This window comes from Mya arenaria, chromosome 16, assembly GCF_026914265.1.
Source record: "Mya arenaria isolate MELC-2E11 chromosome 16, ASM2691426v1".
NCBI classification, from domain to species: domain Eukaryota; kingdom Metazoa; phylum Mollusca; class Bivalvia; order Myida; family Myidae; genus Mya; species Mya arenaria.
Window position 1 is genome coordinate 48,870,618 of NC_069137.1, and position 15,387 is coordinate 48,886,004.

The 15,387-nt window shown below is 32.2% G+C and overlaps 1 protein-coding gene across 1 annotated transcript in view; it reads right to left on the reverse strand.

Annotated features, from left to right (window-relative positions):
- The window catches only part of LOC128222439 (uncharacterized), a 34,246-nt gene extending 23,449 nt beyond the window's left edge, over positions 1-10,797 (reverse strand). The window contains exon 1 of the mRNA XM_052931442.1: positions 10,758-10,797. The gene's annotated coding sequence lies outside the window, so the exon portion shown is untranslated. The remainder of the gene's footprint in view (positions 1-10,757) is intronic.
- Between the last annotated feature and the right edge of the window lie 4,590 nt (positions 10,798-15,387).

Here is a 15,387-nt window from a genome sequence, read left to right on the forward strand (position 1 = left end):
TTGAGTGTAAGGATTGAAAATTTTGAAACATGCATAGATCACTGTTACATTAGATTTCAATGCAATACATGATGTGTCTAAAAAAGAGCCATTATTTGCAAAATACAGTTATCTAACTTGGTTATTCATTTACGCTGGGTTGTTGAGTACCATTGTATAAATTCTCAACGCAATACATCAAGTAGTTGCTGAGATATTATCCTATGTGTGCTTACATGCAAGACCTTAACCAGAATTTCGAAGTCTCATAATAAAGGGGCAAAAAATAATAAAATGTGAAAGATAAGAGTTAACTTACTTGATTAAAGAAGGCTGTTAAATGGTTGGGAGCCTGTGTGTAAAGTTTGAACGCAATACATGATGTATTGACTTAAAAGTGGTAACATGCAAAACTTTAACCAGGATTTCTATATCAAAAAATGGGCCATTATTTCAATGTAATGCAAACTAGAGTTATCTTACTTGATTTGATGTAGGTTGGATGGTTGAGTACCATTGTATCAAGTCTCAATGCAATACCTAAAGTAGTTACTGAGATATTAACCTGTGTGTGCGTGCACGCAAAACCTTAACCAGAATTTCAAAGCGAATAATAAAGGCCTATTATTTGCATTAAGTGCAAACTAGAGTTATCTTACATGGTACATTAAGTAGGTTGGATGGTTGAGTACCATTGTATCAAGTCTTAATGCAATACATCAAGTAGTTGCTGAGATATTAACCTATGTGTGCTTGCACGCAAAACCTTAACCAGAATTTCAAAGCGAATAATAAAGGCCTATTATTTGCATTAAATGCAAACTAGAGTTATCTAACTTGGTAAAGTAAGTAGGTTGTATGGTTGAGTACTATAGTATAAAGTCTCAATGCAATACCTCAAGTAATTGCTGAGATATTAAGCTATGTGTGCTTGCATACAAAACCTTAACCAGAATTTCTAAGTCGAATAATGAAGGGCAATAACTTGCATTTAATGCAAACTAGAGTTATCTAACTTGGTTGGATGTAGGTTGGATGGTTGAGTACCATTGTATCAAGTCTCAATGCAATACCTAAAGTAGTTGCTGAGATATTAACCTATGTGTGCTTGCACGCAAAACCTTAACCAGAATTTCTAAGTCGAATAATAAAGAGCCATTATTTGCATTAAATGCAAACTAGAGTTATCTTACATGGTAAATTAAGTAGGTTGGACAGTTGAGAACAATTGTATCAAGTCTCAATGCAATACATCAAGTAGTTGCTGAGATATTAACCTATGTTTGCTTGCACGCAAAACCTTAACCAGAATTTCTAAGTTGAATAATAAAGGCCTATTATTTGCATTAAATGCAAACTAGAGTTATCTTACATGGTAAATTAAGTAGGTTGGATGGTTGAGAACCATTGTATCAAGTCTCAATGCAATACATCAAGTAGTTGCTGAGATATTAACCTATGTGTGCTTGCACGCAAAACCTTAACCAGAATTTCTAAGTCGAATAATAAAGGCCTATTATTTGCATTAAATGCAAACTAGAGTTTTTTTAACTTGGTTAATCAAGTAGGCTGGATGGTTGTGTTCCATTATATAAAGTCTCAATGCAATACCTCAGGTAGTTGCTGAAATATTAACCAATGTGTGCTTGCATGCAAAACCTTAACCAAGGTGTGACGCCAACGCCAACGCTTGTGTAAGTAGTATAGCTCTCCATATTCTTCGAATAGTCGAGCTTAAAACTAGAGCTATCACTGAAGGTGATTAATACACCCGAACGCCGCCCTGATATGAAATTGCACTCAACCATTTGGAAAGCCAAACTATAAATAACAACTTTATTTCATGGACTATCGTCAGTTATTCATTTTTTGATAATGTTTTTAAAAGTTAGAAAAAAAGGCTTTAAACAATATCAGTGATGCTAATACTAAGATCTTAATACTGATATATTTGATGTTCTAAAGCACAGAATATGCGATTGCCTATGACCATCTATAAATAAGTTACTTCTTTTATACCAGTAGTTTAAAAGTAATGGTTTATATAAACATATTTAGAAAGAAAATCACATAAAATGTTATGGATGGGGTTATTTTTGTTTTGTACAATTTCCGATTGTTATTGTTAAAATTAGAAAATAACGCTTTTATAATTGTTGTGCGTTGCACAAGTTTACATGGCAATCAATAAATATTATGAAATTTCCAGTTATGCTGAGGGACAAAATTTTGATTGAAGAGAAACAAACAAAAGAGCACTAAAAATGAATGTGAAATATAAACAAACCTCTTTTGCCTGAACTTTATGTATTCATCAACTTAGTTCTTCCATGAACTTTATTCAAACTGTTATCACTGATGGCCTTTTTTTAAGAAGAAGACAGTTAATAAACATTTGGCATTTGTGGAGTCTTTGTATACTATTTATTACAAACAATACTACACTGATTTTGAAGCACTTGAAAGTTTTGAACATTTATGCAATTGCATGTTAACAAATAGAATATGTTCATCATAGTTTTGATACTTGAAACACTCTGTTAATAAGTATGGAACATTTACTGCAGTGCTCTTGTGGGTTTAGTGCACTTTATAATATATTTATGAGTGGAACTGCCAATGAAACTATCAAATGGTCACTGTAGTATGTCGGGATAATATCTAAAGCTCTGCCAACTAAATCTCTAAAACATTCACAGTCCTTCTTAACCTTTTTCGTGTCATCTAATTGAAAATTTGATCGGTGCTCTACCACTGTATGAAGTTTTATTACATTCCCGCTGGTACTTTTCAAGTGTTGCACCGGATAAGAAAAAGTAACAAAGGGCAATAACTCTGTGATTAACTAAAATGTAGTTGTGGTTCCTGTACACTGCATTTCCTCTCATTATGATTTATCAATGTATAAAGTTTTATGAAATTCCATCTAGTAGTTATAGTCCGGACAAAAGTTTGACAAAAAAACACAGAAAAAGGCAATAACTCTGTAATTTGCTAAAATAGTGTAATGATTCATGTACACTGAACTCATTGTGCTGTACCATTGTATAAAGTTTTATTACATTCCATCCGGTAGTTTTCAAGTTATGCTACAGACAAGAAAAAAGTAACAAAGGGAAATAACTCTGTAATTGGCTGAAATAAAATTGCGGTTCCTGTATACTGCACTTTCTCTCATTATGATCTATCACTGTATGAAGTTTTATTACATTTCATCCAATAAATTTCAAGTAATGCTTGGGACAAGAAAAAAATATTAAAGGCCATAACTCTGTAATTAGCTAAAATTGAGTTATGGTTCTTGTGCACTGCACTTCCTCTCATTGTGCTTTACCATTGTATGAAGTTTTATGAAATTCCATCTAGTAGTTTGCAAATTAATGTCTGGAAAAAAAATTACAGCAAAAAAAAACAAAAAAGGGCAATAACTCAGTAATTAGCTAAAGTAGAGTTATGGTTCTTGAACACTGCACTTCCTCTCATTGTGCATTACCATTGTATGAAGTTCCAATGAATTCCATCCAGTACTTTGAAAGTTATAATCAGGACATAAAAAGTAACAAAGGGCAATAACTCAGTAACAAGCAAAGATAGAGTTATGGTTATTGTACACAGCACATCAACTCATTATGCTCTACCATTGTATGAAGTTTAATTCAATTCCATCCAGTAGTTTTCAAGTTATGCTCCGGACAAGGTAAATTGCAACGGACCGACCGACAAACCGACAAACCGACCGACTGACCGACCACAGGGTGACTCCAATATTCCCCCTTCAAACATCGTTTGTCAGGGGTATAAAAAAGCAACCTCAGCTTCATGAACAACTCTGCTTACTAGAACATGAACACCAACCCCATCTTCAAGAACACCTAAACACCAACCCCAGCTACAAGAACATCAACACTTTCTACAGGAACAACTACAACAACACCATCTTCAAGATCAACTTCATCGTAAACAAAAACAACAGCAACACCAGCTACATGAGTACCAATACTAGCTGTCTACAAGAGAAACAACTCTGACTACAAGAACACCAACAACACTATATAAGAACACCAGCATCATCATCATCATCATCTTCTAGACCAGCAAATGCAACAAACACCAAAGACAAAGTTGAATGGTATGTATATGAATGCAGAGTTTTTACATATAAGATCAACTTAAAGGGACAAGACACCAGGTTGGTAAAATACAGTATTTCCTCAAAATAAGCCAAGACTTGTCGATGTGAGCATTTAGGAGGCTGATAATACATTATTTTACATGATTAAAATAATGAACAGCACAATCATTTAACTATCTCATTTGGGTCTCCTCATTTAAAAATAGCGCATAAATGTTTCCAAGTTTACATCATATCTGTTTATGAGTACAGATGAATATACTGACGCATTTTTTAAACTTACTGAGATTTATGTGGTAGACAACCCCAGTAAATTTCATATCGACAAAATGCGCAAAAACTGTGAGATATGGATGTGTCTTAAACAATGTTATACATGTATTAAGTAAGATTGAAAGTTAAACACAAATATATTGATTTTATGTAAGTTTTGACAATTATCTATTTTTCTTGCAGTTGTATCATCTGGTGTCTAGTCCCTTTAATAAACACTGTAAAATTCATACATTTTATAAGCTCGTCTAATTTTTGAAAAAAATGACGAGCTATTGTCATCACTTGATTGTCATCGTCGCGGTGGCATTGGTTAAGTTTTGCGTTCATGTCAGTTACATGGAAACCCAAAGCTGTCACTTTGAAACTTGGGGAACTTGTTAATCTAATACCCTTCTTCACATTATGCCCTAAAGATATTGAATATTACCTGTTTTTTTGGGTAAAAAACATGAATTTTGGTTGATTTTGAAATTTTGATTGATTTTGAGAATTGGACGTAGCTTCTTCATTTTTTTTTTTGATTGATTTTAATTGTTTTCACAGAAAATGAATGGAAAATGCCTTCAATATATCAAACCGGTTTTTGAGTCACTGACATTTGGAAGGGTAGGGGAGGGTGGGGGATACTTTAGAATTTTTGGACTTTGTAATTTTTAGGTAGTTTGATTTTTTAAGTTAATTACTTGTCACTTTGAAACATGGAGAACTTGTTAATCTAATACCCTTCTTTACTTTGTACCCTAAAGATGCAACCTGTTTTTGGGGTAAATTTTATTTTAACTTTGGTGGTTTTTGAGAACTGGCCATATAAGCTTTTTCAATTTTTGTTGGATTGATTTTATTTTTTTTCACAGATAATAAATGGATAATGCCTTCAATATATCAAACAGGTTTTTAAATCACACTTTTGGAAGGGAAGGGGGAGGGTGGGGGATATTTTAGTATTTTAGTATTTTTGGACTAGTCTGATTTTTTAAGTTTTGTGTTTGGGTCACTTAATTACAAGCAAACTATCAGAGCTATCACTTTCAAACTTTGGAATACATGTTCACTATCAAATGTACAATATGAAATAAATAAACCTTATAAGGATATAATCAGACGAGCGTTCAGCACCCGTAGGCGGTGCTCTTGTCTTATGTTAAATGTGTGTAATTGAAAGTTTCCTTTCTTAAATTTGCAGGCTATCTTCAATGGAGGGGACAGAGTAATTGCAAAAAGAGGATCATTTTAAAGAGACTAAGAAGAGGGATATGTAAAGAGTGTTGATAGACTGAGGCCAGGATAACTTTAGATAATTCTATAGGATAATTCTATTTCACGATGGGGGTGGGTGGGGGTACAGTTTTTGAACAGGGTTGTTTTCAACCCTGTTCAGTGTAGCCACAAACTCGACACTCACAACATAAAAATTCCTATTAATAGTAACAAATGTTATGATGCCGATTTACCACCAAAAATATAGTTTGAGAAAGTGCAGACTATATAAATTGCAAGCTAGGTTTCCAATAACCGAGGTAGATTTGACAAAGCAAAAAGCAATCATAACGCAATATCTATTTAAATCATTTAATCGGTTGAACTTAGATAAATATAACATTAAAGTAGTATCCCTGCGCCAAAAAATGAATGAAGATCGAAACGTAAACAAAGAATTACTATCCACTCAAAGTGCATCATTCAATCACGTGACACAATGATGATGCCAAGTGAATTTACAGTCGAAGAGAGATAATCCTGTAATGAGATAATGCAGTAAGTTTATCAGATTTGTCTCCCTTGCCTCTGTAAAGAAGAAGCGGGAAATTTCAAGCTTGATTGATTGTCGTGCACAGTTGAAGTCAACAGAGATGTATGTTTTACTTTGTTTTAGAAAACTTGATTGTTTTACTTGGAACCTGATGTTCTGATGGTTAGTATTGATTTGCATTTGTAGTCTTTTGTGTTTGTCTTGGGTTAGCAATGGATTGGAATGATCATTATTTCATTCAGCTGCAAATAGTTTAGTTTTGTCATGTATTTTCACGACATCAGCAGATTTTGTATTTAAAACGAGAATGCAGTACCGTGATATTCTTTTAGCCTCTTTCCATATAATAATATATGTGGGTTTGGTTACAGATGATAACATGCATGGATAACAGAAGTCACCATGGGAGTACGAGGAAGTAGGAGTGTTTGATTCCATAAATCAGTAAGTTCCATGTCAACGTTTTGTTTTATGATGTACATGTACTGTGTTGTTGTTAACTTATACACATGTTATTATTCATTATCTTATGATTGTTTATATTTATATTTTCAGGACGCTCCGATATTATATCTACCTTCGATAATGTTGAATATAGAGATATTGAAGAACACTGTGTTTGTTGTTTGAACTATCAAACTGCTACATATGGTAACCTGGGCATATAGACCCACCCTCGCTTAGGAATTGCAAATGTATTCTCATCTTAAAACCTGGACTGACCTAGAAAGCAACAATGGTCTCACTGATCTCAATGATCGCACAGTTTCCCTGCTAAAAACATCACGCGATAGCCCACGTGGGAATAACAACCGCACGCATGACAGGCACGTACTAAAATGCTGACGAATTACCTGACGATATAGAAATAGAAGAGAGTTGCTGACGATATAGACAATGAAGGAAACAAATTTTGAAACTAAAGATTTTATGCTAACTTTGTTTGATATATATATATATTTACACTTTTTATAGTGTACGTATAGACGGATGTTTGTGCATTTATTTTTGAAAATGGAATTTTATTGAAATGAATCGATTTCTATTTTTGCTGGTTTGGTGTAAATATGAGAAAATATCGAGGATTTAATAACTTTTTTAGGTTTTTCATCTACAATTGTTTGAAATCAATTATTTAATTTTTTATCATTTTAATTAAGAAACTATTTCTCTTTAATCTGTTGTATTTTCGAAGTTGTTTTGTGAATAACAAGGCAAATATGTGCAAATTCTTTCTAATGAGTAAAGTTTGATGAGTATATATATACTCATATGTAACACCATATGATGGAGTTCTGCTTGGATTGGTTACATTCTCCATCCTTGTTTGCAATCTTACACAGCGACATAAATTTTATTGTCATTAAAATATTATTTTTTCATTTACCATCATGCTTCAATAAACCTGGGGCAGCCCCTGTGGTTGTTTTACACGGGGACTCTTAGATTCACTATGCAACATATCAGCACCTTATTAATACACACATGATCGTGAATCATAATGGTGAAAACCCGTGTAAAACACTGTTCATGCAGCGCTATCAGCGCTTTGATTTAGTATTATGGACATACTTGTGTATAAATATATATGTTAAGAATTTTGTTTGCATTGTGTAACTTAAATATTTAGTTCTTGTGTCAGCCTTGTGCTTATCTCATATATTTAATGACATTTTATTGGTTTGTTTGATAAACATAATATATAACTATTAAATATAAATGGCAACAATATTAGATAAAAACATAGTGAGTTTGTGACGGGACAACTCAGGTTAACTTTATAAAAGATAATTAATTGTTAATATGCAATATATATTTAAGTGACGGGACAACTCAGGTTAACTTTATAAAAGATTATTAATTGTTAATATGCAATATATATTTAAGGATGCATATTTCTTTTATTCTTGAATCTATTTTTTTGTAATTTTTACATATATCAAAAAGATTATTATGCATGTGTGTTTTTAATAGTTTATCACTCTCAGAAGAATTGAATAACTTGCTTTTGAATCAATTTGCTAAGGAAACTGGGCTGGTATTCAATATTGGTCCTAACTGAATCTGAGAATGATACAGCTAATCGGATTACTGACCAATAGAGTGAATTAAGTCATTGATGTTTGACCCTTAAAGATTGACTTAAAGCTGAACTCTCACAGAGTGAACGTGTTCACTTCTTTATTTTTTGCCTTGGAACGAGTCATTTTATGCGAAAATGCATGAAAAACAGTGATATCAGACAGCTGACAAACTATCAGATCGCATACTTCATATTTAAGTTCAAAAAGTGATGTTTTATGCATTTTACTTAAACCGTTATAACTGGGGTTGTCTACCACATAAATCCACTTTTAGCCATTAAACATTCATTTTCGACCAGAAATATGAAAATCTGTGATCTGATCTTTTGTCAGCAGTGTTATATCACCGGTTTGCAAAAATGTACATGTATAGAAATTTGCTCATTTGAGACAAAAAATAAAAAAGTTGTCAAAATGGTAAATCTGTTAGTGTGCAGCTTTAAGTTTCATATGTACCACCACTTGACTATAATAGTTTCTTCATTTGTTTCTTCATTTTTAAAGTTATCATCAATTTTCGATCTTGCATGGAATATTGTTTTTATATTTCATTTATAAATATAAAACAGTATTATACTGATATCAAACTAAATTCGTACTGGCAAATTTTAAATGGACAGTAAACAAATGGTTAAATGTTTTGTTATGAATTACTTCATCATTTTATTGGATTTCTGTAACATTTGGTTATGCCAAAAATAGATATTGTAGTCATCAATAGTTTTTTTACCTTAGACAATAAGATCATTCTAGATAATCATTAAAATGTTTGGTGGTAGTGGAGGGGAGGAGGGGGTAGGGGTAGTTATCCATTATTTAAACGAAATTATGTATCATTTGTTAGTTCTTAAATGAAATTTAAAGCCTTTAATGAAAGTTATCTTCTAGACAATTAATAAACTGGAAGATCACTGATGGTGACAAGGCCATAACATAACTAGATTTTCGACGACTGTACATTGACGCCGCCGACGGTTACATACAACTAATTATTAAAATCTGTAGTTAAAAATAAATAAATATCAAATCACATGCTAACTTTATTACATTTACTCAATATAAATATGTTCAACAACTTTACATTCTAAACAACATCCAACTGCTGGAAAGTTGAATTTTTAAGTGCATTTATCGTGCTATTTTTCATATAATGTCATACTTAATTTTTGTTGGGTTTTTCTCCCGTAAAATATGCATTAAATTTATGGAATTTTCAAATGAAAGAAATGACTCTAAAATAGTCCATCAAAGTAGTTATTTACTTTAAAGTAATGTATATATGCTCAAAAACATAAGGCTTGAATTGATTGCTTTTTTTTGTTGCTAAAATCTGGGAATTTTACCCGCAGGAGAAAAACCCCGTACTGAAAATCTGTTCTTTTGCTTCACGTTATATCACTTTCGGTGTCGAAGCATAATGCTCCTTTTGATACAGGATGTTATTTTGAGCTAAAATAACTAAAATCTTGTATTATTGAAACCCCGCAGAATTTTTCCCCAGCTTTTGAAAAGCTGGAGAAAAATCCCGCGGGAGTGTGAAAAAACCCGTGTTTTTCTGCAAAACCCCCGCTGGGAACCGAAATTGGCGGGTCAATATGACAAACTTCCAAAATCATTTCGAAAGCAAAAAACACCAAAATCATACCTCAATGAACCTTCTAACTAAATTTTAGGCCAGTATTCGATTACATCGTTATTAGAGGGTACTTCAGTTTGCGAAATCTGGGATTTCACACAAATTGGAGGTCATTTTGCCTTAACCGACGTTGGTTTAGTAAAAACATGTTTTCAAAAGCACTACCGGGAAAACTAAGTTTTGATCCAAAAACATGAGTGAGTCCCTTTCGTTAATAAGAACTAAGTTATTAAAATATATTTCAATCATTTAGAAATTTAATATTAATTCTTCTTTAATAAATAAATGTTTATACATGGTTTAATCTACTAAGCAAGTCAGCATCATAGTTCACAATCCCACAGTTAAAGTTTGATAACGACATGCATTTGTATATAAATACTAAGTACACTGCACTCATTGTTTTTTTATTTGACATACCCAAAATTTGGGTAGGAAATACAATATAATTATTTATTTTTAACATAAAACAATGACTCACGGAATTAAATAATATCACCAAAATACAAAAAGGGCGTTTGAATCGTATAAAATAATCTACATACTTCTTGTATGTGTATACGGAAATCGAAAGTTGAATGACAATACTAACCTTTGAGTTTATTTATTTACTTTTAAGAAGAATAATAGTATTTAATATTGTTTAGCTATAGTTCACTTATATTAAATAATCATAATGACCTAACTGTATTAAGTTTATATCAGTAAATATGTATTGTTCACATTTATATATATATATATGTTTATATGTGAAAACGAAAGTAGACTTTAAGATAAATCCACTTATACGCTCTAGATGCCATCATACTGTAATTGTATTAGTTTTTATAATGTCAACAAATTGCTATGAATATAAGGCAATAACTAAGCGAAGAAAACGATTTAATTGAATTGATTTACCTTAAATACTTCCTGTTCATTTCATGTCCGCCATATAAAAAGGTTAATTTAAACTAAAATCAACAGTATAGTGACAAAACTCGCCACAGCGGTTGCTTCCCTTTGTACTCTTATTCGGATAAAAAGACCAACAGTGAATGTATATTCGACAAATGTGTCCTTAGTGTTGAATATACTAACATATGTATGTAGTTATGAGTAGTATAATAATTGGTATTTCGCGGCCATTTTGTTTGGTGGTGCGGTGGTTCTGTCGGTGGTTCCATTGTTTGCGCATGCGCAAGTTTGGAATTGACTTTCGCGGCCATTTTGTTTGGTGGTGCGGTGGTTCTGTCGGTGGTTCCATTGTCTACGCATGCGTACGTATATGTTTTGGCGGACAATTTTCAAAGTTTAACTCAACCAACATTGAGCGGGAAGACAATGGTATCGATTTCGCGCGTTAGCGTTCATATTTGGCGATTTTCCGCTTTTAGCGGTTATGTTTAACCATTGTTTAAAATCCAAGACAAAGGGTCATTGTTAACAGTGAAAGACATTCAAATTTAATGAACGGTGATATGAACTTTTCACCTTGCAAAACCACACATATTTTTCCGTTAACATAACATTAGCCAAGATGAGTTCCGTTATCACCATCAATACAATATTTTTATATATCAATTCAACTCCCAAAAGGAGCGATAGGGAGAACAATCTTAACATGTTAACAATAACATTTATCATAGAAATGGTCACGATTGTTATAATGATTGTACTTGATACCTTTTAAAAGGGGCTCATGATCATTTTACATAAAATATTGATAAAGGTTATATTGAGCTGACCTAACAGTTGAGAGGTTATGATAACAACTATTGTTTTCTACAATCATCAAATTTTTCAAAAGTTTTTTTTCAATCCCTTTTACAAGTAATAAACAAAATTTGATCTCACTAGTTAGGAAAATTACAACGTTTTTTTCCCTTTAATGATTTTATATGATTTCTTTGTTTCAAAGAATAACGATTCATACACGAATGTTTTGGAAGAAAGTTTAAGACAAAGGTTTCAAAATGTTCATTTTAAAACTTTGAAAAGACGTTTGTTGTCCTTGTTCATCAGCAGATACAGTTTTTTCATTACCACAAAGATTTATAATGTCTCTGTTCAAAAAAATAATAATGTTTTCCATTTTTACAAAGGAAAAAAACCATAGTTATCACTAGGTTATAGGGTAAAAGAAGGATACTCGCGGTCATCTTTGACGAATCTGGCGGGTCCCATCACAGGCAGGTCCGCGGAATGTTGACGGGTGCATTGTTTGATTGAGAGTATTCATTTCAATGTAGTTTATGGTACGACACGAAGATAGCACTATCGTCTTTATCAGATCAGGGTTATGTATGCCAAAGGACAACGCTCCAAAGTTTCTAACAATGATTAACGCATCATTTGTTTAATAGTATTGCCTTTAATTGTTGTCCCCTTATCACACGATGTACTAATTATAACCCCCTCTATCTTTTTAAGTGATCAAACTTCTGATTATTTAAGGTGAAAAAGCACATGTCATTGACGCATTGTAATACCATTAAAGTGAAAAGTCGGTTAAATGATGTGTTGAAAGTCCAAAAGACGGGACTGTCACTATTATCGTTATCATACATTTAGTTTATCATCCAGGCTAACTAAATCTAGTACAATGAGGTGATCTATCACAGAAGGTCACTAATTAAACCGTTGTCCAACGCTCGATTTATTACACACTCCTTTGTGTGAGAAGATAATGATAATTTTCCTCTTTAAAAATCTCTTTTTGAGATCAATATTAGTCATTACTGTGTTGTTTTAATCTTTGGTTAGAATCAGAAAGCCCCATGCGATATTTTGTTTTGTATGTTATTAAACTAGTTTGTAATTAATCATTGTTATTGTATATAGTTTAATTAACTGTCACCAAGCAATCCTGTACATATTGATATTAAACAGATTTATAACATCATCTTTTTCACAGGTTTGATTTCATGAAACTTTTGCAGTATTATATACTTTATATTAAATGTTTACTTGTAATCATGATTGGTTGATCCAATAATTTACAAAGAGGTACCTTAATAACCTTCGTATTACTAGTACTTGATTTTGTACCCTGGTTTTGACAGATTTATGACGAATGATATATTGGCTAAAGAGGAGAAAGGGGGAAATGACTTTCCTTCAGCAGGTGTTCAAATTGTTCCAGGTAATATTTGCTTCTTGAGAAAAACATTTAACAACTATGTTATTGTAATGTGAGTACCTATAGTCTTGTGCATTCAACGAACATTGAAAATTGTACTTATGCCCGTTCTAGAAAAAAAAGCAATTATTCACTTGCAAATGATTTTATCCGCGATGGCATTAATGACAAATTCTAGTCCCTGAAATAGGTATAGCAAGACATAATCTAATTTAAAACATACAGCAGATATTTGATATGAAAGCTATACTTTCAGCAATTACAAGTCAAACTCATCTAATTTAACAACATTGTTATACATTTTAGCAAGTGTGGTGATAAAATTCAGTATTGCTACTGTACATTAGGTGGATAGGACAATTGGATCCTGTCAGATGTACGCTCCAGACAGACAAGAAGGTGGAGGACGAACTGATCACACATTAATATACATCATTAAACTTATAAATTTAGCATGTGTCTTTTAATTGGATATGCGTTTGAAATTGACTCTCGCGGCCATCTGTGGCGGTTTCCCGCGTTAGCGGCCATATTTAACCATTGTTTGAAATCCAAGACAAAGGGTCATTGTTTAACTGGGTCTCCATTGATTAACAGTATTCATTTCAATAGAAGGGATATAAACAATAGCATTGTCACACTAACCACATCAGTGTATTGTATGTCAAAGGACAACTCATCCAACGTTTCTAACATAGGGTCATCGACCTAGGATCTATTCAATGGTATTGTTTTCCCTCATCAGACGATGGACTTATCATAACCTCCACCATCTTTATATGTGATCAAACGGATTCTTTTATATGTAAGATCACAGGTCATTGACAAACAAAAGTTCATCAGAACCCAGCCATCGCGTGATCGAAAGTGATTTCAAGAAATTGAATGACTAAAACCTGACCGTTTAGTGTCAATTCGTACAACAACACCATATCTAATAGCCACTCAATTACTCTCCGACGTACCCATTGTAATAACTTAAAAGTGAAGACAGTTAAATGAGCTGCTGATGGCTCAAAAGACGAGATTGTCGTTATCATATATCTAGTTTATCATTCAGGGTGACTAAAGCTCTTCCACTGTGGTGAGCTATCACAATAAATCACTTATTAAACCATTGTCAAATGCCAGCGCTCGATTCACTGGACTCTGTTTATCATTATGAACACCTCCGTTGAACCTTACAATGACATGAAAGTTTTTCAAACAACTTACTAAATAATCTTTTATTTTGACCACCAAAAGTAGGTTTTGAAGATATAACAGTTTTGTCCTCTCTTAGCTTCTTTTGAGTTTCACTATTTTTATTAAATCGGTAAAGGATTCACACAATTTCTTTATCAAATAACCTCATACCTTAAAGGTATGATGTATCGTTTACATTTCATTAAATCAACCCTACAGAAATGTTAAGATGTGTTCGATCTTATTGTAATGAAAACGTGAATGTTTTTTATTATTTATTTTTGTGTATAACTATTTCATTCCATTAATACAATATTTTAAAATTTAACAAGACCAAATTGAGATTTATAAGTTGAGGACATGTCTGACGAGCTATTTTATACCATTCCGGTATGTTGTATCAATAAATAAAATATCAGACAAGATTTTAATATTTATTTTCTTATAAATACAATACAATGCAATAAAAATAAAGTTGATTATAATTGAATTCAAACAATTTGTTTAACAAAGATCATACATTTTTATTTATTTATTTTATTTATTTTAGGTTACATTTCAACAGTAGAGCAGTAGATAACATCACATGAAATTACATGAAATTAGATGTAATTTGGTATAAAACATAGAAATTATATCTCTTGTATCTTATAATGTCCATAAGCATATGATTTAATTCCATCTTCTAATAAAAATCTTTTGTCATCAAAACTAGATAATCCTACTTTGCTGATTGTTTCCAGATAAATTTTATGGTTATGACTTCTTAATGAATGCATTGTTGAGTGCATTTGAGAATTATTAAATAATACATGTTTATAATCATTAAGAGTCAATGATTTTTTAACAACCGCTTTTGATATCCCTTTTGCTCTTTTCTCGTCTATATCATCACACTTAAATGCATACATTTTCGATCGCAAACCGCAATATTCACTAATACATTTCTCATTTGTTTCACTTTTCATTTTTCCCATTACTTTTTTGTTGAAGTCACTATATAAAAAATGATCTTTAGGGAAATCTGAAGTGTCAAACAAATGTGAATAGGCCAACATATCTTGGAAAATGTCCGGTGTTGTACATGATACTAAAAATGAATCTGTGTCCGTTAATTCTAGCTCAACGTTGCTACCATACACATTTTTCAAATGATTATAATAAAAATCGTACATGGTATATTTTGACAAATCAAGGATACTCATTCCAACAAAAATTGGTTTA